At 42.8% G+C, this 27275-nt stretch overlaps 1 non-coding gene and 1 pseudogene across 1 annotated transcript; one reads left to right on the top strand and one right to left on the bottom strand.

The window, feature by feature from the left end:
- The first annotated feature begins 464 nt into the window (after positions 1-464).
- Positions 465-9585, top strand: LOC147790761 (uncharacterized; annotated as a pseudogene).
- Positions 9586-26948: 17363 nt separating this feature from the next.
- TRNAW-CCA (transfer RNA tryptophan (anticodon CCA)) lies at positions 26949-27022 on the bottom strand. The gene has a single exon. It is a non-coding gene; the product is annotated as a tRNA-Trp (tRNA).
- Between the last annotated feature and the right edge of the window lie 253 nt (positions 27023-27275).

The following is a 27275-nucleotide window of genomic DNA, read 5'->3' as shown; positions in this document are numbered from 1 at the left end:
CGAATTCATTCTTCGATAGTCTTGACTTCCTGTTCCGGAGCTTGACCTGATGATAGTTGTAGAGGTTCAGGAAAAGGTTTAAGGTTGAGTCTCATTGATAAGGAAAGGAGTATCGACTTCCAAATTACCTTGTCTTTGAGTTCAATCTGGTTCCGGTTCCGTATAGAATAGAAGCTGATAGTTTATAGGAGGTTCACTCTCATTCATCTTGTTCTTGTCTTGCTTTCTTCTTTCCTTCCGGTTCAGTAGCGCAGCGAACATCCTTTCATTTGTTGGAGAGGTATAGGAGTAAACTCTAATTCATCTTTCCTTCCAGTTAAGTAGCTGATCTTTCTTTCCTGTCCCTGAATTTATTCAACCACTGTAAAGAAGAGAGGAGAGAATCTTTCGTTTCGTCTTCAGTCTCATTCTTCTTCTTTTCTTTACTATCCCTTGTTGTTGCGAGAATGATGAATTCATGACAAACAGAGACTAAAGCAAGTGTTGGATTCAAAGCTGGTGTTAAAGATTCTAAATTAATTGACTTATTATACTCCTGAATATGAAACCAAAGATACTGAGATTGAGATCTTGGCAGCATTACGAGTAACTCCTCACTCAACCGGGAGTTCCTTCCACCCGAGGAAGCAGGGGCCGCTGTAGCTGCTGCTGAATCTTATACTGGTACATGGACAACTAACTGTGTGGACGGACCGATGGGCTTACCAGTCTTGATCGTTACGTTACAAAGGACGATGCTATGGAAGCCTGTTCCCGCTGGAGAAGAAAAGAAATATATTGCTTATCTAGCTGCTTATCCCCTACTAGTAGACCCTTTTGAAAAAAGAAAGGTTCTGTTACTAACTGACTTCCATTGTGGTTAATTGGATTCAAGGCTCTGCGTGCTCTACGTCTGGAGTATTTGTGAATCCCTACTGCTTATATTCAAACTGCCTCATGGTATCCAGAAAGAGATAAGCTGAACAAGTATGGTCGCCCTGCCCTCTTCTATTGGGATGTAGTATTAAACCTAAATTGGGATTATCTGCTAAGAATTCATTATGGTTATGGTAAGAGCTGTTTATGAATGTCTACAATGCTACTGCGGATGCCAAGAAATGCTGAAGAAAAGGGCTATATTTGCTCTAGAATTGGGAGTTCCTATCGTAATGCATGAATACTTAACTGGTGGATTCACTGCAAATCCTAGAAAGGAAAACTGCTACTTCAACTTCATATGCTTTACAGAGTGAAAGAAGTAGAAAGAATCTTTAGTTTCGGCTTTCCCGAGTGAAAGAGCTACTGAACCTATTTACCGAGTGTTTGAATAAAGAGGACCGAAGCGACCTTGTTTACTGTGTTTCAAGGATTGAATGAATAAGGAGTCTTTCTTCTCTTTTTCTTTGACCTTGTTCAATCTGTTGAAGGAGCGAAGCGATGAGTCCGAGGTTACGAGGCGAATGAGCGAAGCCACGAGACTAGAAGAGGAGCGAAGCCACTTTACAGTTCTAGAAGGGAGCCGAAAGAAGCCGAGGTGAATGAAGGAGCGAGTGAGACCGACAGGTGATTGAGCGAAGAAGCCATGAGACCGATAGGATAGGGAGAGGAGTGAAAGAAAGATCATTCATCTCTTTTCTTACTGTTCCGGAGTAAAGGCAATGAAATAGCTTTCCCTGATTCTCATACAGCTGCTTTACCGACTCGAAGAGGAGAGGGAAGAAGGAGCGGCTTGGCTTTCCCCCCTTGTTTACTGTGAATGAATAATATAGGGACAAGAATGCATCTTGTTGAGTCTTTCAATGAAACACTTTCGAGAACTGGCCCGGATTTCTTTGTTCCTGTTCCGGAGGCAACTCTCATTCATAAGCTTGACTTTAATCACCTATTGCCCCCCTTGTGAAAGAAAAGAGCTACTTCAACTGAATATGCTTTACCTAGTTCAGTAGGATCAGTCTAATGAGTCTTGTCTTGCTTCAGTCTCTCATTCATCGAGAGTGAAGGAGAAGAAGTAGTTAAGTAAAGGACAGGCGAAGGCAATGGAATAGCTTTCCTGAGTTCAAGAGGTTCAGGAAGAAGACGAGAATAGGTGATTGATTGATTGAGTTCAGGATCAAGAGAAGAAAAAGAAGAAATAGGTGACGGTTCAGTCGCTTCTCATCCAATCCAGCCTATTTCCCTTGTTTACAGTTCGGGAAAGAAAGAAAGAATAGTCTTTCCCTCGTTCAGTAGTTCACTCTCATTCATCTGACGTGTTTATAGTTCAGGAAATGGAATAGCTTGACCTTCAGATCCTCCTGTTTACCTCCTTTAATAACAGATAGGAATAGAGTATAAGGAGTCTTTCATGAAGTAGCGAAGGTCATATCGGGGCAGGTTCAGTTAGTCGCTTTACCTTCTTCTCATTTGACTCTCCTCTCCCTGATAGTTTCGGCTTTCAACACTTCCTCCCTTCTTTGTTCCGGGTCAGGTGAAGGAAGTCGCTTCGCTTAATCTCTTTTCTTTTCCCGACTGTAAAGGTTCAAGACTGAGTGAAAGAAGAGAATGGAATTGTTCAACTAACCAGTGAATGGAAAGAACAGAGAAGAGACCTCCAAGGATAGGTTCAGGGGAAGGGTTTCATGAAGTAGCTCAGGTAATATCGGTGAACAATCACTTCCTTCGAATAAGGAACAATACAATAACTGCACACTATTACAGTAATATTCCCATCAAAAAGCTTTCCTTTCTTACTTAAACAAACTTAAAGAACGGAAGAAAAAGAGAAAGATCCGTGAATAGTGAAACCCTTGTGAAAGGCGTCCGTCGACAAAAGCTGATAGGTGACGGAGAAAGAATCCATAGGTTCCAGAGTTCAGGTTCAGAGTCGCTTCTCTTTCATTTGTTTCGTCTTTCAAGCAGAAGAAAGAATTAGAATACATAAATGGGTTCGTAATCAAGTATAAGGTGTAGGAGTAAGTAGCTCGACTGGAAAGCAGCTAATTCTCGGCCCCTTTACCGAGTTGGAGAGGTTATGGATTTCATAATGATTTATTTCCTTGGTTACAGTTCAGTTAAATAGGAGAAAGAAAGAACAGATTCGAGATACACCTTGTTTACAGTTCAGGAAGGTGAAGGAAAAGATATAGTTCAACTCGAGTTGGATAGGTGAAGGAAAAGGGTTGAGGTTGAGTAAGTAGTGATTGAGTTTACCGTGAAATGAAGAAATAGGGACAATCAGGCAGAGGATCCAGAGCTGGGGAACTTTCATCTTGAGTTGAGTCTTGAAAAGCAGCTAACTTCTTCATTTCTTCTTTCACTGTAAAGTCTCATTCATCTTGTCTTGCTTTCGTATTTGACAAGGGAGAGGAAAAGAGTTCGTTCAATCAGTCTCATTCTTCTTTCGGCTTTCCTGTCCCGGAATTTCTTCCTTCCGGTTCCGCAGTTCATTCGCTGATCTTTCTTGACTTCCTGCTCAGGAGAATGAATAGGAAGGAGTAGGTAGTTATCTTTTACTGTTCAGGCAATGGGTTCAACCGACAAATGGGGAGTAAAAGAGTGAGTTCAGTAGGATCAGTCTAATGAAGAAAGAGTCTTTGGTTAGAGAGTTCCATCAGCAGGGAATAAAACAAAAAGCTAGAAAGGCTGGCTAAGACAGAGAGAAGGTTCGCTTTTTAGGCTTGTGAAAGAAGGTGAATAAGAATGAATGTTGAATATGCTTTACCAACTGATATGGCCAATAGGAAATAGAGAGGGGCGAAGAAGCAGCTCGACTGGAAAGGAGAGGGGCGGGGCATCTTTCGCTTGACTTTTGGGTTGCGAGTGTATGCGTCCACCACGGTCAGGGCTTTCACAGGTACCTTGTACGTAGTGTCGGTTCAGCTAGCTTTGTTTGGTCTTGCTTGATTCTAGACTAGACTGGAAATAAATAACCCTATGACTGACCTAGCTCAAATTTGATGTTGATTCGGGCGGAGCGGGATAAAAGGTTTGGTTCAGGGGAGACAAATGAGATAGATGTTCGGAATGAATAAACTGGATATGCTGCTGAGGGAAATACTGCTTCGAGAGAGGGCGGTACAGAAAGAATGGAGTGATTCTCACCTAAGACTGAAAAGCGTTACGGTTGGGCTTCTTTAGAGGGAAGCAAGCGCGCCAAGCTAAGAACAAAACAATACATACCCATACACTTTTTCATCAACTTGTGGAAAAAAGGAGGATTTCAGCTACCTTCGGAAAGGGCAAAAAGAAAGAAAATCGGCAAAAGGTATACATAGTAGGCAGGGAAGGAAGCACCATAAGCTACAAGCTCCCCATCAACCGCCGAGGGTTTTGACTTCGAGTCAGGTCCACTACTTTCATAAAACAAGGTAAAAATGACCAGCTCAATGAGCCCCCTTTGAGCGGTGCTTCTCCTGTCGACTCATAGAAACTCGAACCAATCAATCCGGTTTCTTACACTTTGAAGCATGTGACCGACACCGGTGCTGCTGCAACGGCCATCAACGGCAACAAGTGGCGGCATCGGATTCAGACTTCCACTTTAGGTGATTCGGGAGCAGATGCGTCTCTATCTTTGGATTCTGAGTCGGATACTGACTTCATATTCTGCAGATTCCCCGGTGTTTGCGTATGCGTCTGTCGATGCGTCTTCGTATTCGGCTTTAGCTGAGACTGATCTTTCTCTAGCTTCTTCTGATTCGGCATCTTCAAGTCAGTTGAACAGGCGCACTCACTGAAGGAAGCCTTCCGACCCGTAAGAAAGAGGCCTATTCCCCTGGTTCGGATTGGGAAAGAGCGGGCACCGATCCTCTCTCTCTTTTAACCCTCGAAAGAGCTATTGCTGGGAATAGCAGGACAAAGACTCTCTTTTTCATATCTTGTGAAAACCAGACTCTGGTCTTCGGCCTCCAACTATCTTTCTTTAGCTAAGGACAAGCCAAGCTAGAAGTTAGAATAGAATTGAATAAAGGAATGGTAGAGATCGATATCGCCGGGCTAGTGCGGCTCGAGGAGAAGATAGCCAGCTCGACTCCTCGAGGAAAGGGCTAACAAAGGCTTGACTGAAAGGGAAAGAAAGGGTAGGGGAAAGAAAATGGGATTCTGGTTCAAGCGCTAGAAAGAGGAAAGAAAGGATTTGACACCATCAAGTATCTAGTTCCAGGGGGGACTGATTTCTGTAAGATCCGGGTAGATAAGTCAAGTTGCTCGAGGAGAAGAGGAGAGGGTTTCTCTTGAGGATTTACTGACAGTGAACTCGAATGAATCTTGAGGATCAGAGAAAGAGAAAGAAGGAATCTTGAGGATTTACTGACAGTTCACTCTCATTGATTCTTCTTTCGTCTTTCCTGTTTCAATAGGGTAAAGATAGAATGAATCTTGAATGAATTACCTTTACTCTCTTTTATCCCCAAAAATAGGGTAAAGATAGACTTTTTAATCAAAAAAATAAGGGAGAGATACACTTTTAGCCCCAAAAATAGGGTAAAGCATCTCTTTTATCCCAAAAAATAGACAGAGGATAGACTTTGATCCCCAAAATAGGGTAAAGCATCGATTTGATCCCTAAAAATACGGGAAAGATAAAATTTCTTAACTTGAAGCCGAAGCTATTAAGGGAAAAAGTTCAATACCCCTAAAATACGGGAAAGATAGAAAAGAATTTCTTTCAGCTCCCGCTATTAAGGGAAAAAGAGAAATACCCCAAAAATACGAGAAAGATGGAATTTATTTTCTTTTTGCTCCAGCTATTAGTGAAAAACCTCTTACGAACTTTGACCCCTATATAGGATACAAAAGATTTTCTTTCAGCGGCTTGACTTTCAACACTTTCAGGTTTAGTAGTTCACGATTGTTAATCTTGAGGATTGACTGACAGTTAACTCTCATGTTGAGTTTCGTTTCGTCTTTCCTTCCTGTTCCGGAGCTTGACCTTCAGATAGTTTACGAGGGGTGAAACAGCTCGACCGAGAGGGAGAGGGGAAGGCAATGGAATTGGGAAATGAAACCGAGTTGTAGAGGTGAGGGAGCGAAGCCATGAAACCGAGTTGTAGAGATTCAGGAGGTCAAGAAGGCGCAGGGGCAGGAGAATGAAACTAGCTCTTTAGTTTACCTTACCTCTTTCTTTCTTACTTACAGGCAGGGGTAGGAGAATGAAACTAGCTAGACCTTCTTCTTTTCTTAGAGTTCCATCAGGTTCAGGAGCGAAGCAGCTTTACCGGCAGGTGATTGAGCTTCTCTTCCTGTTCCGTCTCATTCATCCACTGTAAAGTCTCATTCATCTTCAGTCTCCCTTCTTCTGTAAAGGTTCAGTCAGGAGAATTCAAATAGCTTTACCGAGTTCCATCAGTCTCATTCTTGCTTTCAGGTTCAGGAGAATGAATCTTCTTGTCTGCTGAGTCTTCTTCCTTTGACTATTTATTCTTGAGAACTGGAAAGGCTATATATAGGTGTAGTAGGAGTGAAGGAGAATGCTTCTTGAGTTACCGACCGCAGCTAATTCATTGAGTCTTGACTTGACTTCCCTTCAAAGACAGTAAAGGAGAATCTAATTAAGGAGTCTTTCGTCTTGCCTTCCTGGTCCGGAGAATGGAATGAATGGTGAATTGCTTCAATCAAAGAGATAGTGAAACCCCAGTGAAAGAGGTTCAGGCAATGAAATTCTTCAACCATAAAGAAGAAGAGGTGAAGGGGAAGTAAGTAGTTGTTTGTTTGTTCAGGAGAATGAATAAGTAAAGTAAGGAAGGAGTATTTTGCTTTTACAGTGAGTAAAGGAAAGGGATCAGAGTGAAAGAGGAATCCCCCTAACAGTTTACCCAGTTCAAGAAGGAAAGGGAAAATGAATAAGTAAGGTAAGGAGTCTTTATTACAGTTCAAGAAGGAAAGAGAGAAAGAATGAATAAGTAAGGTCAGGAAAGGAGTAGAGATCTTTTACAGTGAGTGAAGAAATAGGCAGGCAGAGTATTTCATTCATTCTTTGAATAAGGGTCAGGTAATAAAGTCAGTATAAGGTTCAGGGAATACCGGGAAAGCTGAATGAGATTGATAAGGGTTCCGGTTCCGGGTTCACTATCTCCTTTCTTCTTTCCTGTCCTGTTTTTGTTCCGGTTCAGTAGTTAAGGAGACCGCATAAATAAATAGTCTTTACTTACAGTCTCATTCATAAGGAGTAGAGGAGAAGAAGTAGTTGGTTGAGTCTTGACTTACTCTTCTTTCTCATTAATAAGTAGGTTCAAGAAGAAATGGGTGACGGAGCTGCATGAGAGACAGGAGTTAGCTGCTTTACCGAGTGAATAAATAGGGAAGGGGAGGTCAGGTAATATCGGTTACGGGGAAGGATCAAGAAGAAATAGGTTCAGGAGTCAACTCTCATTAAGGAGAAAGATCAGAGACAGGTTCAGTAGCGAAGGCAGGTTACGGTTCAGTAGTTAAGTAAGGAGACAGAATAAAAGGAGTTCAACAGCTCGACCAAAGGGAGAGGAGTGAAACAGCGAGACCAAAGGGAGGAGGAAATGGAATTGTGAGACCCTACGGGCGAAGAGGTTCAACCGCGAGACCAAAGGGAGGAGGGGTAGAGCAAGATTCGCGCATCCAGTTGTCCGGTCAAAAAGAAGAAGGGTCGTGCCCAGTCCCAAACTGTTCTTACGTTCTTTCGGGAATCAGATGATGAGAGGACCAAGGCTAGATGATCGTGTCATTCTCTATACGCCTGAAAACCGTCGTATTCGAGATCTTTCTTTTTGCCTTACTCCAGTGGAAAGTGGAATGAACCCAGGTTTGAAAAATTGATGTTGTAGGTGCCACTTCAACAGGAGATCGAAGAAGGCTGATTTCGGCAGCTGAGGCTTTGTGCCTGACTCCACTCACTACCTTTTAGCGTGAATGGATAAAGAAAGGCCCTCAACAAAGAGCTCGGTACCAAACAGGCACAGCTAAGGAATAATTCTGCACTCAAAGGAGCATGTCATCGAAGAGTCTACAACATTCATTCTCGAGCGGGGAGCGAGTTCAAGACCAAACAAAGCCAGAGCATCTCTTCCTTTTCGCCTTGCCTCGAGGGCTTACGGGTCCGTGGGCACAGTTGAACAAGGCTCGTATGAAGATACAGGTTGAGTATCAGAGGTTGAAAAAGGCCAGACCATAAAGAAAAAAGTCAGAAAGAAGAAGAGAAAGAACCATAGCCAGAAGAACAAAGGAACTTTACATTCAGTGTTGTGTAACAAAGAAAAGACAGAGATCTCGGACGAGACAAGCTTGTCAGGATTAAAGAGGGATTAGATTAGCAGACTATGGATGGGTCAAGACGTCGAGTAAAGTCTCCGGCATCTCCAAAAGCAGGGTGGTTAGGTTCGAGTCTGAATCGATCGGGTGGTCCAATCTATCTAATAGTAGTACATATATATTTAGGGGTGAGAAAAGCGAAATCTCTGGCATCTGGCTCCTTCCACGCAAGACGACTAGGATCAAATGGTTTACAATAATGCTAAGAAGAAGATCCAGACCATTCTTTTTGAGACAAAGGGCTTGACTTCTATCGGGTCAGCGTCGAGGAAGAGTACACCAACTCCGGCTATGTAAAAAGAGAGTGAAAGGGGCGAAGGCCTGAGACCGACAGGCGAAGAGGCGAAGGCATGAGACCGATAGGGAGAGGGAATGGAATTGTGAGACCCTACGGGTGAAGAGGCGAAGACCTAGAATAACGAAGATGTCGAGCGCTATGCCATACGATCTCAGGATTGCTTTGATTCCTTGACTCTATGTGGGAGAACTCAACCAAGCAATCGACATCAGGGGATTCCATTTTTGAGAGAAAGCAAGGAGAGTGGGAAAGCTAACCTACCCTTCCGTTTGCTGAATCTGACCTTCGTCCAAGAGTTCTCGGGCTTCTACGCGAAGAACGTGCTTTCTGACATCGAGTGCTATGCCAAAAGATCACTACTTTCTTTGATAGGGTCGTCGGTTCCATTGGTCATTCTTCAGGAGAAGTCCTGAAACTGAACTAGTCAATTGAGAGGATCATTGCTAACCCATTGGCTGAATCGAGATCGTCTCGCGCATAAGAGGGCATTTTCTGAATGAGAAGATTCTCTTTCTACACTGAACGAGATATCCTGCCTCTTCCTTCCTTGCCCGCCTCAGAATATTCCTTCCTTTCCTGGTGGGACTCGCATTGATTTCAATTGATTGAATCTGTTCTGGTCTTCGCTGAATGAGGCTTTCCAAGACGAGTAGACCTTAGTTACCCGCTTATTGGGACCTGCAAGAAGCTGAGTTTCTTTGCTTTGTCACATTGGAAAAAGAAAAAGTCAAAGCAGCAGACCATCTCATTATACATCTGACGAGAGATTTTGGAAGAAGGTTCTGTTTCACACATCATGGCCAAGCAGTAAAGGAAAGAAATGCTTTGTCGGTTGAAGGTGCTCTCTTCCTTCTCTACTCCGTCATATAATAGGAGAGAGGCTCACTCTTCATCCATAGTATCCTCTGGATCTTATCTTATGCATCTTCTGTCTCCTCTCTTGGTTTCAGGGAGCCTGTGAGAGTTCCGTTGCTTTGCCGGAGGGAAGTGGGTGGGCTTCATTCAATGTAATGCTTTGTTTGTTGGTTGGTTGGTCCGGTTTTTCGGTTTAGTGTGTAGGGAGGCGCCGTTGCCCTTTCCTTTCAGGAGACATGTTGTAATGTTCAGTGGCAAGATTAATGGATATGGAGTCGATGATCAATCCGACGTTCAATCCTTCTAGAGATGGTGATCTGCCTTGTTAAGATCTCTTCTATGCTGAGAATCATCTCTTTGTTTTTCCCCATCCATTTTGATTGACCTTGCTTGACCGGTCATTGCTGTCAAATCCGGCCCCAGCCTCGTTGGCCCCCCAATTCTCAAGGCCGCCCTAGACAAGTGGTTTTAGAACCCACATTTGGAAAAGTTCTGTTAGGTTCTTAGTAGCAGTCGTCGACTTTTTCTTCTTTTACTTCACATAGCTTTTCGTCTCCTTGATAGCTGGAAGTTCTCCAAAAGTATGAAAAGCAGGAGGACTTTGTACCATCCATTCCAGTGTGGTTGAATTCTGTTCAACAACCCAAGGACTTGGAGCACATCTTTTGTTATTTCCACTGCTTGAAGTGATTGTGACGACCACGAAGAAACGACGAATCCCAACTACGGATATATAAGAGCCAAAACTGCTAAGGGCATTCCATCCAGCGTAAGCATCTGGATAATCTGGAATGCGCCGTGGCATACCCGAAAGCCCTAGGAAATGCATGGGAAAGAGGGTCGGATTAACCCCGAAAAAAGTGATCCAAAAATGGATTTGCCCTAAAGTCTCAGGGTATGTCCGACCAAAGATTTTACCCACCCAATAGTGAAATCCTGCAAATAAAGCAAAAACGGCTCCCATAGAAAGTACATAATGGAAATGCGCAACCACATAATAAGTATCATGTAGAGCAATGTCTAGCCCTGAATTTGCCGGGACTATTCCAGTGAGTCCTCCTATGGTGAACAAAAAGATGAACCCTACAGCAAATAACATGGGGGTTTTGTATTGTATCGAACCCCCCCACATGGTAGCGATCCAACTAAAGATTTTGATTCCAGTGGGGACTGCTATGATCATGGTAGCAGCGGTGAAGTAGGCACGGGTATCAACGTCTAAGCCCACAGTAAACATATACTGATCATGGCATAAACCATGCCTAGATACCCGAAAACAGGTTTTCCCGAAAAAGTAGAAACGATATGACTGATGATACCGGATCCAGGCAGAATGGGAATATACACCTCTGGATGACCGAAGAACCGAAAGAGATGCTGGTATAATATGGAGTCTTCCCCTCCAGCGGGATCAGAAAAGGTTGTATTAAAGTTTCGATCGGTTAATAACATGGTAATAGCCCCTGCCAGTACCGGAAGTGATAATAAAAGTGGGAATGGTGTCACTAGAACGGACCAGACAAAGAGGGGTGATCTATGCATAGTCATTCCAGGTCCACGCATGTTGGAAATAGTCGTTATAAAATTGATAGAACCTAAAATGGATGAAATACCAGATAGATGAAGACTAGAAATTGCTGAATCAACTGCTCCTCCAGAATGGCTGGTAATACCACTTAAGGGCGGATAGACCGTCCACCCAGTGCCGCTACCCACTTCTACTAAGGCTGAGCTTAATAGGAGCAAGAGACTTGGTGGCAACAACCAGAATGAAATATTATTTAATCGGGGAAATGCCATGTCAGGTGCACCTATCAGAATCGGAACAGACCAATTACCAGATCCACCTATCATCGCCGGCATAACCATAAAAAAGATCATTAAAAAAGCGTGAGCCGTTATTAAAACATTATAAAGTTGATGATTCCCACCAAGAATTTGATCGCCGGGTCGTGCTAATTCCATACGAATCAGTACTGAGAAGCATGTGCCCATCACTCCTGCAATGGCACCGAAGATGAAATATAGAGTCCCTATATCCTTGTGGTTAGTGGAGAACAGCCATCGGACCAGATTTCTCGTCAAATTGAGATTCTTTCATTTCCTTCCTTATCAGAGAGGGGCCCTTTACTGACTGACGGGAGCGGCGGGGCTGATTTATTGAAAAAGTGGGAATGAGAGGGGAAAGAAGAATGGAAAGGGGGTGGAGAAAGTCCGGAAAGCCCTCACTTTATTGATGGGACATTTTGATGTCCTTTTCCTCTCACCCCAGTTCTGGTTCAAGAAAGGGTCAACACGAGGATCTGACTTCGAAGCAATCTCTGGAGTTTAACCTTATCCGAACGGGTCTTGCAAGAAAATAGGATTTCATATTGAGCTCCAAATATATGCTATTGGGATAGGATGGCTCCTACTAGCTCTCCCCCCGTAAGAACCGCACGTGCGAGTTACCCCGCATACGGCTCAAGTGGCGAAGGCCCTTTCCTTTGCGCTTGGTAAGCGCTTCGCTTTAGCCAAGCTTACTGCTAGCCTTATTCCGTCACCCGAGATCCAAGTCAGCACTGGAAAAGATCTCTTTCTTCCTCGCGGCCGGGCCGGCTTGGAAGCAAGCTACCTGTCGCCTATCTCACCCCCTTTTTCTTATTAGTCAGATAGGTTGCCCTTTTCTCTAATAATCAAGTTTATGCCATCCTTCTTTTCTTTTAGGGTGAGTCTTAATAATAAGGGTGAGCCTTCGCTTTTTGGATCGTCTTCTGCCTAATGCGGTACCCTCCCGTTTTTTGGTTCCCATTGGGTTTACCTTGTTTACAGGTCGACCCCATGGCAGCAAGAAAAGGCGATCTTGTGCTATACTCCGGTGATCTCTTTCCTATCGAGGCACGCAAACTCCCATCGTGTCCCAAATCACATTCCGTGAATCGAAAGGGGAAGCCTACTCATCCATCAGCTCATTCACCTATCGGTGCGGTTTGACGAAGCGTCTAAGCACAGTTCACTCGCGTTGATCAATCAAGAGCTTTGCCGCCACTCCTTATCCTTAAGGTTACCTGTTGTATCATACACTGATTGCATTGTTTTCCACGCTTCATACCTCCCTATTTCTTCTTAAGGTAAGGTAAAGGGACAGGCATGGTGGGGTAGGAGCATTCTGTCGAAAATCTTTTGAGTTTGCCCAATCAGTCTTATGTCCTCCAAGTCGCACGGCGTTTTAACCGAAAGAACTTCTTGCGCAATTCATGCCTTTCTGTTTTTATGACCAACAATTCTTTCTTTCTTTCCATTTCAAATTGTTCTCTGGACTTTTTATCAATATGTGGGGATCGTAACACAGTATAGTTGACTCGTGATTCAGGCAATCTAATCTTCCGTGTGTAAGGTGGAAGCCCCCAAAAATTGTTTTCCAAAAATGGGTGATCAAAAGATCGAATCACTATGCGTATCTTGGTGGTCGTGACTTTTGGTGGTCTTTCTTTTTGGCTGACTCCTCTTCCTGTTCTATTGATCAGAAGCATCCAGCAGCCCCGGTTTAGAATTAGATTCTCAGGGCTAAGGCTCTCCTTATCCATCCCCCTCTCTGTCCTCCCTGGCCGTGTCCACACTTCTTCAAGGCCCTACAGGGTTCCTTCACTTACTTGTGTGAGCCCCCCGCCTGCTCACGCTCCTTACCAAGAACCTGGCGCTTCGCCGGAACACACCATAGGTTAGTCCAACAACCAGTGGGCTCCTCGCCGCTGCACATTACAGAAAAAAGTGAGTGAATAGCCAGTCCCATGCAAGTTTCTCAATCGGGCATTCCTTTATCCTGTTGCAGAAAGATGCAAAACAAAAAAGGCTGAGATTCTTGTTCATTAGAAAGCACTAAAACCCCTTATAGAACTTGCTATCTTTCTTTCTTTTTTCAAAGTCAGATAAGAAATGAGTGAGAGATTAAATGGAGTATTCATCTGCATCTCTCTTAACTAAGGAAGAAAAAGAGAAATGAGAGGAGAATTTGGTTGTTGAATAGAGAAATGTCTCCGCTATTTGATTTCGTTTGCATCTTTTGACGCATGCTCTTTGTAAAGCCAAATCAGGTTTGCGCAAATTGATGGTTGCGGACCGGGAACCAGAAGTGGTAGTTGGTGTAATAGGGCTGCGGACGGGCCCTAGCCTGAGAATTGGAGCAAGAAGCACTCTCGCGCTCTCGAGCGGTAAGCGGTTTAGTGGGATGAGCCGCCTTGTTTTCCGAAGGAGATGGGGGTACAGGTTCCCCCGAGCCTGCCCCAGTGGGTGGGGGCGAGTCTCAATTGAGATCGAGAGAGATCCCCTCTTCGTCTTCTTAGGAATGTACGGATTCGCGCTCTGAATGGCGAAATGTAAATGCGTCAGGCGGCTCGTCTGATTCTGATAGAATAAGATATCTAATTTGACTAGAAACTGGATTCTCAAATCAAAGTGAATATGAAATGCTCAATCGGATTTCCTTTTCGTGCCATATGCGCCTTGACTTTCTCCCCTTTTTTTTCCCGGTCCAATATTTGTTCTCGAAAGTCTTCGTTTCCGTGTCGAAGCAAACTCTCCAAATTTATGACCAACCCTTCCTTCAGTGATCTTACAACGAACAGAAGTTTTTCCATTGTAAATTCGTACGGAGCTATCAACGAATTCCGGCAAAATCGAAGATCTACGTGACCAAATTTTCCTGTTCAAAAGAGGATCTCTCTTCTTCTTCATTCTCAACAGGAATGCATCAACAAAACTGCCCTTCCATATAGATCGTCGTGGCATGAACTCAGAATTTCTTCGCTTCGATTCCGCCCCTACTAAAATAAAAGGAAGGCTAGCTCCTACTCAAACTCCTTCTCCTCCTTCATCGTCGTTGGTCCTTCGTTCTGGTCATTGTATAGTGAAAAAGCTCACACCCCTCCTGTCTTTAGACGAGAAAGCCCAACGATCCATTTATAGGAAATGCTACAACCCATTGTTCCTCTTTTGACGATGAACCACTCCGGTACAACAAGCTAAAGGGACCTCCACGCTTCGTCCCCGGTGCGTAGGGCCGATCCCCGGGAAGGAAGACCGGAAAGTTTGTGTGAAGAGCAGAGAAAGAAAGTAGGTTTTTGTCTTGTTTTGTTTAGGCATTTGGTGTCCTTTCGGCCGGCCTGCTTAGCGACAGAGCCACCCTCTTTGGGGTCAGTGAGGAGGACAATCCCCCACTCCGGCGGTTTCCTTAAAAATGGATGGATACTTATTGGTGTTTGCTGGAATTCCGACTTGGGGATACCTTTTACCGATTGCCTGACCCTTCATTATTCTTTTAGTAAGATGGGGAAAGAAGAAGAAGAAGAAGAAGAACCTTGAAGAATGGTCCCCCTACTCACTACTCAGAGGGGATGAGATCAAAATCTCCGAAGCGATAGGACAAGTCATGGTGATCAATGGGAAAGACGGACGCATTGCCCCCGAGCTCGGTTAATAATGAATGCTGCACCTGAAGAACCACGAAAGAAAGGAGGAACATACTGCAGAAGACTTTGAGTAGAGGGAAATTATGTCAATCGGAAGACGAAGAATCAAAGAAAGAATGAATGAATGCAATGAAGCAAGCCAAGATCAATGGAGGGGCATCCAGTCAAGTACCCACATTCCGATTCCCAATCATGGATGAGCCTACAGATGCAAGCAAAGAACTCCTGCACCCACCCACCTTATTGAATGAATGGGCAAGAGGCCTCGAAAGCGATTCGCTGTATGAATCTCCTCCTATTGAAGAGTTAGACTATTCTCGCTCAGTGGTCCCCATGGAGAAGCCTCTCGTAAAGATGGAGATTGAGGCAATGATACAAGCTGCAGTAGAGCAGACCCATATGGGAGGAAAGAGGAATTGAATGATTTGTGCCGAATCTGGCGCTGGAAGTTATCCCACTTTTTCACATGAGCTTCCCAAGAAGGATAGGATTAGAATCACCGCATATATATATAGTATAGTTCTCGTAAGAGGTCAGGATACCTTTGATTTTGTCATTATAAGTATCCATCATTTTCTTGCTTATCTTTTCCGTATTTTGGCAATTAAACATTTATCAAGTATATCTATTGGGATTACATTACAGGTAGAGTACTCCCTGAGGTTTCCACCAACATTCTTATGGATTAACTCGTTGAGAATTTTCAGTGTAGGGACCCATTCCGCAAATGACTTCGCTATCAAATTGAGTGAGGAAGAAAATCCCTATATGCTGCTCTTGTTAGAAAGTTGTCGTGTACAGTGTATATGGGTGCTCCATGATCAAGCATTAAGTCAATGACTTTCATTGCTATATGGGCCTCAGATGGATGAAGTTTACGAAGGTAGAGATTGTTCCTACGATCTCTCTTAGAAGAAGAGACTAAGAGAGTCACCCGACGCCTCCTCTTAATGAAGTTTCTCATAAATCCATATATTTATTGGTTACATTACCATAGAATCCTGTACCGTAGTCAAGAGATACCATAAAAAACAGGACTCTCACTAGCGGACGCTATCCAACCTATATTGGGGATCAACTGCATCAAGCAATCCAAGCTCTCTGATTTCGTTTTCCAGAACTGAAAGCATATTTATAATGAAGGAAGCTAGCTTTCTTTACTAGTGATGTAATGAGCGTAGCCAGCGATCTAAAAGAACCTCTCGCTCATGAAAGTTTTGCCATAGATCTTTGGCATAAAGAGACCTTTGAGGAGATCACGATTTCAGTGTGTACAAAGAATGAGAGATTCTCATCATTCTTCAGTTCAGCTTTCATTCACTCCCTCTTCAAGGATGAAAGAATAAACATCTTGGGGTTTGCCATCCGAAGAACGACTGAGATTCGTTCTCTTAGCCAGGGTTTCATCCAACAAAAAGTCACTTATGATCTGATATGCACTCGCAGAGGGGTCTTGGGTAATCCGTATGTTCTCAAATGAATTCCTATAACTATAAGAAGAAGCATTCCGGATAAGAACTGAAAGGGGTGTTTAGCTCCACGAGCAAACTTGATCAAATCCTTCTTCTTTTTAATCCATTTCATTTAACCAATGATTGATTAACCTCTCTCTTGGTAGGTGTCGAAAGACTTGTAATGGAACGCAATAGCACAATTAGCATTTTTGCGGAAATCTTTCTCACTGCTGATTGCTAGATCACGATCATGGAAATGCAAGACATCACTGCGGTAGATTCGAACACGGAAGTACAGAAATGCTGGCAAATCAAACTGATAGCCATCGTAGGCTTTAGCCAGATGGAGCATCAATTCTTCAGTGCGAGCACGCTGTATGTTCTTACATAAAGTTTCTACCAATTCTGTAGAACTACTACAATTGTTAACAACATCATCCTGAAAGTATCAATCTCTAAGTAAGGTGGATACATATTGGATATTCATTGAAGTTAGAATACTTGGCATGAGTAAACAATTTTGCACAAAGTTTTCCCTATTATCCCTAATATGCGACAACCAATAATGATTTGAAAGAAAGGGCTGACTCTGCTGCTTGTTCAGAACTCTACACAAACCCTCGTAACTTAAATCACATCCAATATCCATATCAACTTAATGTCACCGGAACTTCACAGACGGAAAGAAAGGATCATCTATATCACCTGTTATGGAACTGAAGTAACCCCATGCTAGATCTGACAGACTTTTAGGGAGATGATCACCCGGTTGACACTCTAATGGTTTAGATACCATAGGAAGATTGAACTTGATCGGTAGTAATGAGATATCAAAGTTCCTAACAGCGTAGAGATTAGACAGAATGAAATCAGAACCATTCCTTTTCATCAGCAGTTGAACATTATTCTCGCTCATCAAATCATTCAATAATGATATCAATTTCCTTTCCACTATGAATGAGACTAAGCTGGAACCGATAGGATACAATTTCGATCATTTTGGTTGAGATTTTCTATCTGAAATACTTTCTGATCCTTCTACTGATATGATTCACTTTTGCAAATATCTTCTTCTTCATTTTGATTTCAGAACACAGAGTCAAACTCATTGTTCAACCTTTTTCTATTATTGCTTCAGGATCAGGATGTAATTTCTCTTTTAATGAGAGTTTCAACCATGAATTTAGTGGCATTGCGTTCCTTACCTTTTTGATATTCTTTTTGGAGGTATAATCTTGGGGGGTTCCCTGAAAGTCTTCAGTTGTCGCTACCCTGGACACAGAATTCCATTTTAGACTATAGCTCCCGGAGAGGTCCTGGTTAAATGAAACCGAGGACATACAGCAAGAGAACGGCATAGAATAGAGCTCTATCCTGGGATGGGATTTCCCTGCCACTACCCAGCATCAAATGAATTAGATGTATCCCTCTAGCATACTGCTGATTAGTATGAAAAGGTGTTGAGTACTTTTAGCCGCTGCCCTGCATCAAATGTACTTTAGTATCCCTCTTGTCTAGTAACTAGAGACCGACATTGGTTATACCCAGGGGTTGGGGATCACTTGATACTCTATGTTGTATAACCTTTGTTCCCCTAAAGAAGGTGAGGAAGTTGGGAGTACTTTATATTCTATGTTGTATAACCTTTGACTCTAAAGGTGGAAAAAAAGAGGGGTGTACCTTTTTTCTTTTGGATCTGCTACTCAACCTGTGTTCTGTTACAGCTTTGCCTAGCGCTTCCATTCCAAAGCTTATACCTGTAGACTTTGAAGCCAATTGCCATCCAGCATCCCGCTCTCTTTTCTGATTCATATGCATCTCAAAACCGACCAAGCAAGGGTTAACGTTGTGTAATCGGGAATGGAATAGAGTGGTAACGGCTAATAGCTGCCTATTCACTCAACCTTCTTTAAAGGGCTTCCCTTTTTTCATTTCCTTGTTTTGTCTGTTAGGTTCCCCATATTACGAGCTGCTATCAAAAATCCTAAAGTGTAAAGCCTTCTCCTTCATCTCCACAATCTTCCCATGATCCAATTTCATCAGCCCAAGTCACTGAGAATTTGCCTTCGCGGGTCACTCGTTCCCAGAGACAAGCCCCGGCTCAAATGCCTTTGCCACCAAAATCTACCCCAGCAAGGAAGTGATCCTGCATCCTTCAAGAATTCCAGGCTAGGAGCCTTGATCACAAATTCTCCCCAAAGAAAGGAGTCGGAGTCCTGCCCTGTCAGAAGAGGACTCAGTCTCCTAACCGAGGTCTACGTCAGAATCGTCTGAAGCTAGCTCATTCCCTGAACACCGTGGGCTAGGAGAGTAGGTAGGAGTATTCCCCGCAATGACTACGCCCGATTCATCTCGACGTCTCTTCCGTCATAGAGAGAGTGGAAGAACAACTGACGGAAATTAGGGCAGCCTTGGCCCAATGAGATTGACTCACAAAGTTCCTCCGCCGAGATTGCTGCCCCCAAAACCCAATGAAATGCAGTCTATCGGCCCCCGAAATTGGAATGGTATCAAAAAGAAGTTGGCTGCTCTGGAAGCACTGATAGCTACCTCCACTCCTTTCCCTTCTGCACCTCCCGCTTTTCCGACTGAGATTCCAGCTGCACAAGCAAGAGCACCTCCACCAGCTCAGGCAGGTCCATCTACTTCCGCCCAGTTTGTCACTAAGGAAGAATTTGATGAAAAACGGAGTTTCAAAACCCCAAAGAAAGAAGGAAGAATCCAGCCTTATCGCAGTTTATATATCCTCCATATCATGAAACCGTGTTCCTTATCCACCAGGGTACCAAATCCCACCATTTTCTATCTTTGATGGTAGAGGTTGCCCTAAAAGACACTGATCTCATTGCATTACCGCTTGCCGGTACACTACCACAGAATGGGTCTTTGCCATTGATTGAGACAATTTCCCCTTTCCTTGGTCCTGCCTACGAGTGGTATGACAATCTCAGGCCGAGGTCCATATCAAGCTGGAAAGAGATGCAAAGGGCTTAGGCAAGCACTCGGGTCAGCGGCTTAAGAAAGCAAATCAAACTAAAATGTCTTCAAGCTCCCCCTTCGCCAAACAAAGGCTGATAAAAAGACCACCGAGTTTTCGGAAAGTGGTTGGTTCAGGCCAAACAAAGACCGTTCTTCTCCAAGAAAGAAGAAATCTCCTTTTTTCTTTTAGCATTCTCTTTGAAAAGGACTTGATTTTGATTCTTGGATGACTGATTGTTTCCTTGTTTGATTTTGGGAAGAGACAAAGAGGTCAGTTTCGGGGCGGGGGAATCATCCACCTTTTGCGGGATTAGTCCGGTCTTGACAAAGAGCAATTTTCATTGAAATCGATTCCTTGTTCTTACGAATCCCCAGTTTCCACTAGTAAATCAAGAAGGTGGTCAGACTCTCGGGAGAAGAAAATACTGTGACGGTCAGAAGAAAGAGCTCTTGCCTCCGATCGGGTCTTGGGCTAGTATTCTTTCATGGAATTCCATCTCTTGTTTGACGAGATCTTTGGGGTTGCTTCATTCTTTCCATTCTCATCGAAACCGAAGCCATGCAAGAACCACTTTTTCTATTGTTATTTTGCAGGAGAAGAATTCTGGTTAACCAGCCCTGAAGCGAAGGACGGGCATCAAAAGTCTTGGTTTCAGAAGCTGTAATCTTTATCTGCATCAATCGGCTCGCACAAAGACTCCTAAATCAATCCCGAGCCTTTTCTTCCACCTCTCCTTATAAGAGAAACTTGTTCAAAGATGACTCCTAGAGAATTACCAAAATAGAAGTGAGATTCTTTCTTTTCTATTTCTTCTCAAGAAGCAAATTCAGTCAATTCCTTGAGAGCTGCTTTACCGAGTGAAAGGAAAAAAGAGATTCTTTCTTTTTCTATTGATTGATTCGAATCGGAATTGATCGAGAGGAACGACTTTCCCATATTATGTTCTGCTGGCTATCTTATACAAATAAGACTCATCAAAACCAACCGCTTGGAATAATAAAGAAGTAAGTACACCGCGGTCTTGTCCTTCATCCGTGCTTCTTTCTGCGTCCTGATGTCATTTACTGTAATGTCTTCGATTTGCTCCGGTTCAGTGTAACCTTCCAAAACCACGTCCCATACATCTTGCGCTCCGAGCAAGGCTTGCATCTGAATGCTCCAATTCTTGTAGTTCGACTTCACCAGACGTGGCAGCGGTACACCACCCAATGACATCTTCCCGGAACCCGCCATTGATTTTTGGCTCTGATACCACTTTGTTTGTTGGAGCAAAGTCAAATTTGGATGGAAAGGGGGCATAATTCTCTCAACACTCAAATCTGTCTTTTTGTAGAAAGAGATGTATTCTCTTCTGAAGTTGAATTGATTATCAAATCTTTACATAGGTGATCCTTATATAGGCCTTCTTTTGGAACATCCTCCATGGCCATTCATGTAACAAATCTGAAATAATGAATCTAGCTAATACATGTATCCACCAAATGAATCTAACTTCAAAATGTATCCAATGAACCTCCTTTTCCAAATCTCTCCATGTGCACCCATTGCATTATCCGTTTATTCATTAACAAGGTGAACATCAAGTCTCACAAAGAAGAAGAGAAGATTCAGTCTAACAACTGGTCTTGGGGATAAGAGTAGATTGATGAGTGATCCCCTATGAATCAGGGAAGGTAGGACATGATGAACCTTAACCTCTATTGGATGAAGCAACCATATATATAACTGACGATATTGATTTAGTAGCGAGACCCCTTACACTAGCCCGGGCATCATCGCTGTCTTAGAGCGAACAGTCTGTAGCCAAAACAGAGTAGAGATTCGGAGGGATGTGAAGAGAAATTCAGTCAATGACACCACACCAGACCGACCAGAAAGGGAAAAAGTAGCTACCATTTCACTTTTCCTTTACATGCTTTCCCCTGTAACCAACTCGGATTGAACTGTCAACAAGAAAGAGAGAGAGGGCGAAGTCAGGCTGAGGGAGGAGAAGAAAGGGTGTCAGGGACGAAAGAAAGAAAAAGTACCCAATAGAGAATAGAGACAATAGATCACGTAGTCCCCGGAGTCAAATACCGAACCTTAATATACCTCGGATTCATCCTTTGCCCTGACTAAATCATCCCAGACAGAAAGAAATCCGCCAGCCGTCGTTCCAGCTTAGAGGGAAAAGCACCGTACTATTGCATCATATTAATTTACACATTGATTTTTCGTTGGAGACCTCCTAGGCCCACTCCCCCCGGAAAACCGCCTGTTTAGCAATCGAGCTACGAGGGCTGCCTGCCTCTCACCACCCGTAGTATGTATAGAATAGGTAAAGGTATAGAATAGGTACAGCTAGCTTTTCAGAGCCATTCTAATAGGTACAGCTTTTTCAGTGACATTATAATAATAGGTACAGCTTTTCCTCGGGAAGCACAAACACTCCCGTCAGAGGTAAAGGAGGGAGGGAATTGTGTAAACTCATATCTTTTCATTCGATTGTGTAAACTCAAATATCGAATCATTGTCTGATATCAATCTTTAAACCTAACTCAGATATCTTTTCATTGATTGAGTTGAAGGCGAGTCGGTTTGGTATAGGGAGACTCCGGCCGGAATGGTTTATACATAAAGATGTGGAGCACGACTCTCTAATCTTTAAACCTATAACCGGGTATCTTTCTCTATTCCCTTCCCCTGAACCCATTATATTGGTCTCACAATTCCATTGCTGATCCTCTCCTTTACAGTCGAGCCGCTGAAAGAAAATCTTTTGTATCCAGCATAGGGGTAAAACATTAAAAGAGCTTTTTCCCTAATAGCTGCATAGGAAAGAAAAGATTTTGTATCCAGCATAGGGGTAAAACATTAAAAGAGGTTTTTCCCTAATAGCTGCCGCTGAAAGAAAAGAAATTCTATCCAACATAGGGGTAAAAGTTCGTAAGACCTTTTTCCCTAAGGAAAGCTGCTGAAAGAAAAGAAATTCTATCCTCCCCCGTATTTTTGGGGATCAAATCGATGCTTTACCCTATTTTTGGGGATCAAAGTCTATCCTCTGTCTATTTTTTTGGGATAAAAGAGATGCTTTACCCTATTTTTGGGGCTAAAAGTGTATCTCTCCCTTATTTTTTTGATTAAAAAGTCTATCTTTACCCTATTTTTGGGGATAAAAGAGAGTAAAGGTAATTCATTCATTATTAAGGAAAGACGAAACGAAACTCAACATGAGAGTGAACTGTCAGTAAATCCTCAAGATTCATTCTATCTCTCCCTTATTTTTTTGATTCAAATTGATGCCCTATTTTGAGGTCCATTTTAGAAGTAGTAATAAGGAAGTCAATCACTTGCGGCTTCTTGCTTGAACTCGGTAAACCCCTGAACTACTGAAAGGATGTTCGCTGAACTACTTGACCTTCCCCTATTTATTCACTGTAAAAGATCAATACTCTCAATTCATTCTTTCTCTGAACCTTCAAAGACTCTTTTTCCTTTAAAGACCATAAAGAAATCAAAGCTATCCTTGCCTGATTTTTTGGGATCAAATCCCTATTTTTTAGTGTAAAGACCTTTCATTCTATTTTCCTATCCTCGGTCTATTTTTTTTGGATAAAATGCTATCCTTCCCTGATTTTTTGGGCTATTTTTGAGGTATTTGAGGTCAAAATCCCTTATTTCCCTGTAAAAGAGTTCCAAATCGGCTAAATGGGACTGATTGAACCCTTTTTCGTTTAAATACCATCAATAAAGAAAAGCTATCCTCTGTCTATTTTTTGGGATCAAATCCAGTAAAGGTAATTCATAAGTCAATCCTCTCCCTTACGGTCTCGCACTTCGTCCCTTTCCCTTACGGTCTCGCACTTCGTCCCTCAACCTTAAACCTTTTCCTTCTTGAACGAGGTAAACTCATTCACCTATCGGTTTCACAATTCCATTGCCTGCCCCTATCGGTTTCACAATTCCATTGCCTTCACCTTCTTTCACAAAGAGTTGCTCCGGTAAAAGAAAAAGAGAAAGACTCCTTTCCTTATTCATTCTCCTTCACAGTCAGTCTGAACTCCTCTCCCTTTGGTCTCACTGCCGAAGCTCGTTCGCCTCGTAAACTCGGTCTCACTGCTTGAGCTCCTTATTCATTCTCGTTCACTCCTCCCCCTATTTATTCTGTCATTGAACTCGGGTTTCACTGTAAAAGATAACTACTCCTTCCTTATTCATTCTCCTTCACCTTCTTGCTTGTCCCTATTTATTTATTCTTGAACTTGGTAAATAGGCTAATTCATTTACTCGGCTCTAAACTGCTACTGTGCTTATTTGGTCTATCAGCTACCTACTTATCCCAGCTCGTCAGGCTGCTACTGACCTAATGGGTCACTTTTCAGTCGAAAAGCTTTCAGTTTCCAAGATCACTCAGGCCAAGACCGTAAAAAAACCCACTTCTCTCTCATTCAGGGTCATCGAGATCTTTACAGAAAAGAAAAGCTTGACTCAAGCTATGAACAAAGAAAGGGGATTGACTGAGAAATAGAGCTAAGCGATCCATTGAATGAAGGGCAGGAATGAATGGACTGATTGCCCCAGCTCGTCAGGCAAGGGGGAAGGAAGATCAGTTTGAAATCAAAGAAGACGACCACTTACCATCCATAAGAAAAAAGAAAGGAATTCCTTGCTCGACTAGTCAAGATTAAAGTCGATGGTCCTAGGGAACAACCTTAAAGCAAATTAGAAAGCATTCGAATTGACAACATGTGTGTGAGTGGCCCAGAAACGGACTCCCCTTTTGTGGACGAACACTAAACCTCCTGTTTTGGACTCGCGAAACCCTCTACTCAGAAAGATGGGCACTCGAATGTTCATGGATACACACGTAAGAGAAGCAAAGCAAATAAGGTATATAGCGCCAAACGAGGCTAAGAAGAATCAGATAGCATTAAGGAAGAGAGAAACTACGACGAGCGATGAAAGCGGAAGTATTGAATATGAATAAAAGAAGGACAAAATGAAAGATGAGAGCTGCTAGTTGTTGCCCTCCCGCGCCCTTTGTATATAAAGGTAAGGATCCTCTTTTGTGAGACTCCATCAAACCACTCGTTGGTTGGAACAACATTTTGTTTATTGAGACTATGCCTTCAATTCCATTCTGTGTTTCCCTAGTCGCTGTATTCTTGCTCAACCCAACATGCATTTTCTATTATAGTGCCGTGCCGGGGCGATAGGCGCGCTGCAGTCACGCATTCGAGTCAGTTTTCCTTGATTCGCTATGTAATGTAAATATAATATAGGGCCGGAAGGAATAAGTGCAAGACCCTCAACAAAAGAATGGATTAAGGTGATAGAATGTTATCAGGAGACGAAGGCAATGGAATTCTGAGACAAAGGTGAATGAGTTTACGAGGAAAAGGAGAATTCTTCTTGAGTTTCGTCTTGACTTACTCTTCAGTCGAATGAATCTTCAGTCTTTCAATTCTTCTCTTTTCTTTGATTGACTCTCCATCCAGTAAAGCAGCTAATTCATTTATTCTATCACAGTAAAGTCGAATGAATAAGGAGTCTCCCTTCCCTTCCGAAAAAGAAGAAGAAATTGAAGAAATAGGTTCAGTGGAATTGCTTTACCGAGTTGTAGAGGTTCAGGATTGAATCTGAATTGACTCTCCTGTATAGGTTCTTCTCATGCAGCTCCTACACCTATTTATTCTTTCACTCTAAACTCGGATAGGAAAAGGGTTTCGGTTGATTCTTCTTTTCTTACAGTTCAATCAGGTGAAGGAGAATTTATAAAGAAAGGTTCAGGTTCATGAGCAAATCAAATCTTTCTTTCATTCATTTACTCGACAGAGAATATCTTCTTCTTCTTCTTTCATTCTCGTCAGTCAGGGAATATCGTCAAAGGTTCTCTAGCTTGACCTCCTGAAATAAAGGTCATATCGGTTCAGTCGCTTCTCTTTCTTTCCCTGAATTTCTTCTTTCACTGTAACCAAGGGACTACTTGTCTTTCTCTGTAAAGTCGAATTAATCTTGTCTTGCTTTCTTTCGTCTCCCTGATTTCAAACACTTACAACTCGTTCAATCAGGTTCGTTCAGTAGTTAAGTTCGTAAACTCTCATTCCTTTTTCGTCTCCTTTTGCTTACTCAACCTACTCTGTCTAGGGAAGACGCTTTACCTTGTTCAATCAATCCATAGGACAAAGAAAGTCAATGCTGAATTTCATCCCATCGAGATGATAAATGTTGATCTTCTCCTTTCGTTCTCTTCTTTCTTTTTCTTTTTCTTCGTTTACAGTTACAGTGAAAGAAGAAATGGGTTCCGGAGCTCAGCAGCTCGACCGACAAGTTCTTGTTTGATCCGCCACTCACTCTTAGAACACCACAATATTCGTTGTTTTTGGGTTAATGCTCTCAATGGTGAATCTCTCATTCGATATCCTTTGACTTATGAGAGGCCGGAATGGAAGAAAAGTAATGAAACCCACGATGGCTACTGAATAACCTCCTTTGACTTTCTCAATAATAAAGCCTTTGACTTTTGTATTCGTTTGCCAAATCTTGTTCAGTTCCATCCAAGCTCGGTTTTGTCTGAATCTTCGTGGAAGAATAAAAAGCGGTTCACCAGCCACTACATCTGTGGATCCCACCAAATCATTAAACCCGGCGGCTGCTCGCTCTTTGATCAGTGATTCGCCGGCCACTAGATCGATGAAGAATCTCTCCAAAATAGGCTCTTTGATCAGTGATTCACCGGCCACTAGATCCAGGGATCCCACCTTATTCTCAAACCTGGCGGCTCGGTTGATTGGCACTCCTGTAGGCTCATCTTGCATACAAATTCTGGGGGTCCCAGGTCCTGCATCCACCAAGAACATTTCTTCCCTTAAGCGTAAAACTGAAGATTGTAAGGCGTTTCCACTACATAAGAAAAAACTAGAATTAGATCTTGGAAATGATCGACTCAAATAGATGCTCATCATAAGCTTGTTTTGCCTCCTCTTCCTATTGATCAGAAGCATCCAGCAGCGTCACGCCAGTCGAAAGAGTTGAGCTACTAAGCTAAGTGTTGGGGAACTCGGTAGAAGGTATTTGCCGCTTCCGCCTCTGACGGCTTCAGAATAGCTCCCCCTATCTCGAATGAGAAATGAGTGACCCTCCACGAGAAGAAATCCGAAAGGCATTTTCAATTCCTCAGGCTTTTTTGTTTGAGCAGGGGGCTCCGAGTCTTGTGTTGACAAAGATCAGGATCCTCGATCTCTTCCTGAATATTGATCAACGTTCTCTCTCGATTCAGGAATTTCCCACGCGACCCCTCATCCATTAGTGCATCCATTAAGTCAGAAATGCAGGCAGTATTCAGAACCTCGTAAATCAAAGCCTTACTAGAATAGAACTAGACTAGATAGGGAGCAAAGAGGAACGAAGCAGCTTGACTTGACTGAGAGTTGGAGAGGGGAGAAGGCAATGGAATTGTGTGTGAGACCATAAAGAATAGGTGAATGAGAAAAGAGACCGAGTTCAATCAGTCCAGGAGATCAGCCTATTTACTGAGAACAAACAATCAGGGAACGAAAGGAGAAAGAGCAGTTCAAGAATCAATCAATAGGTTCCGGAGCTTGACCTGATTCTCATACAGCCTATTTACCTTGTTCAATCAATCAGTAATAGTCCAGGCAATGGAATTGAAGCTACTTTACCTCGTTCAATCAGGGAATCACGCTCTGTAGGATTTGAACCTATGACATCGGGTTTTGGAGACCCACGTTCTATCGAACTGAACTAAGAGCGCTTTCTTATTCAAGTAGATACGACTATAAAGAAAAGGATGATTTTTGTACCCATGTGAAAGAGCTTGAAGAATGAAAGATTTTGTATGTCCAATTTGAATCGATCTCAATGGATCCCTTGTTACTGCCCAGAGGAGAAGTAATAGGTCGGAATGAGAGGATTGGAACCGGTGACATTTTGTACCCAAAACTAAACTACCAAGCTGCGCTACATCTCTTTCTTTCAATTGGTCTACGGTGGTCATTGTAAAGAAT

Source organism: Cucurbita pepo, chromosome 10 (genome assembly GCF_057944985.1).
Source record: "Cucurbita pepo subsp. pepo isolate OVF chromosome 10, ASM5794498v1, whole genome shotgun sequence".
Taxonomy (NCBI): domain Eukaryota; kingdom Viridiplantae; phylum Streptophyta; class Magnoliopsida; order Cucurbitales; family Cucurbitaceae; genus Cucurbita; species Cucurbita pepo.
This window is presented reverse-complemented; position numbering and strand designations above follow the sequence as displayed.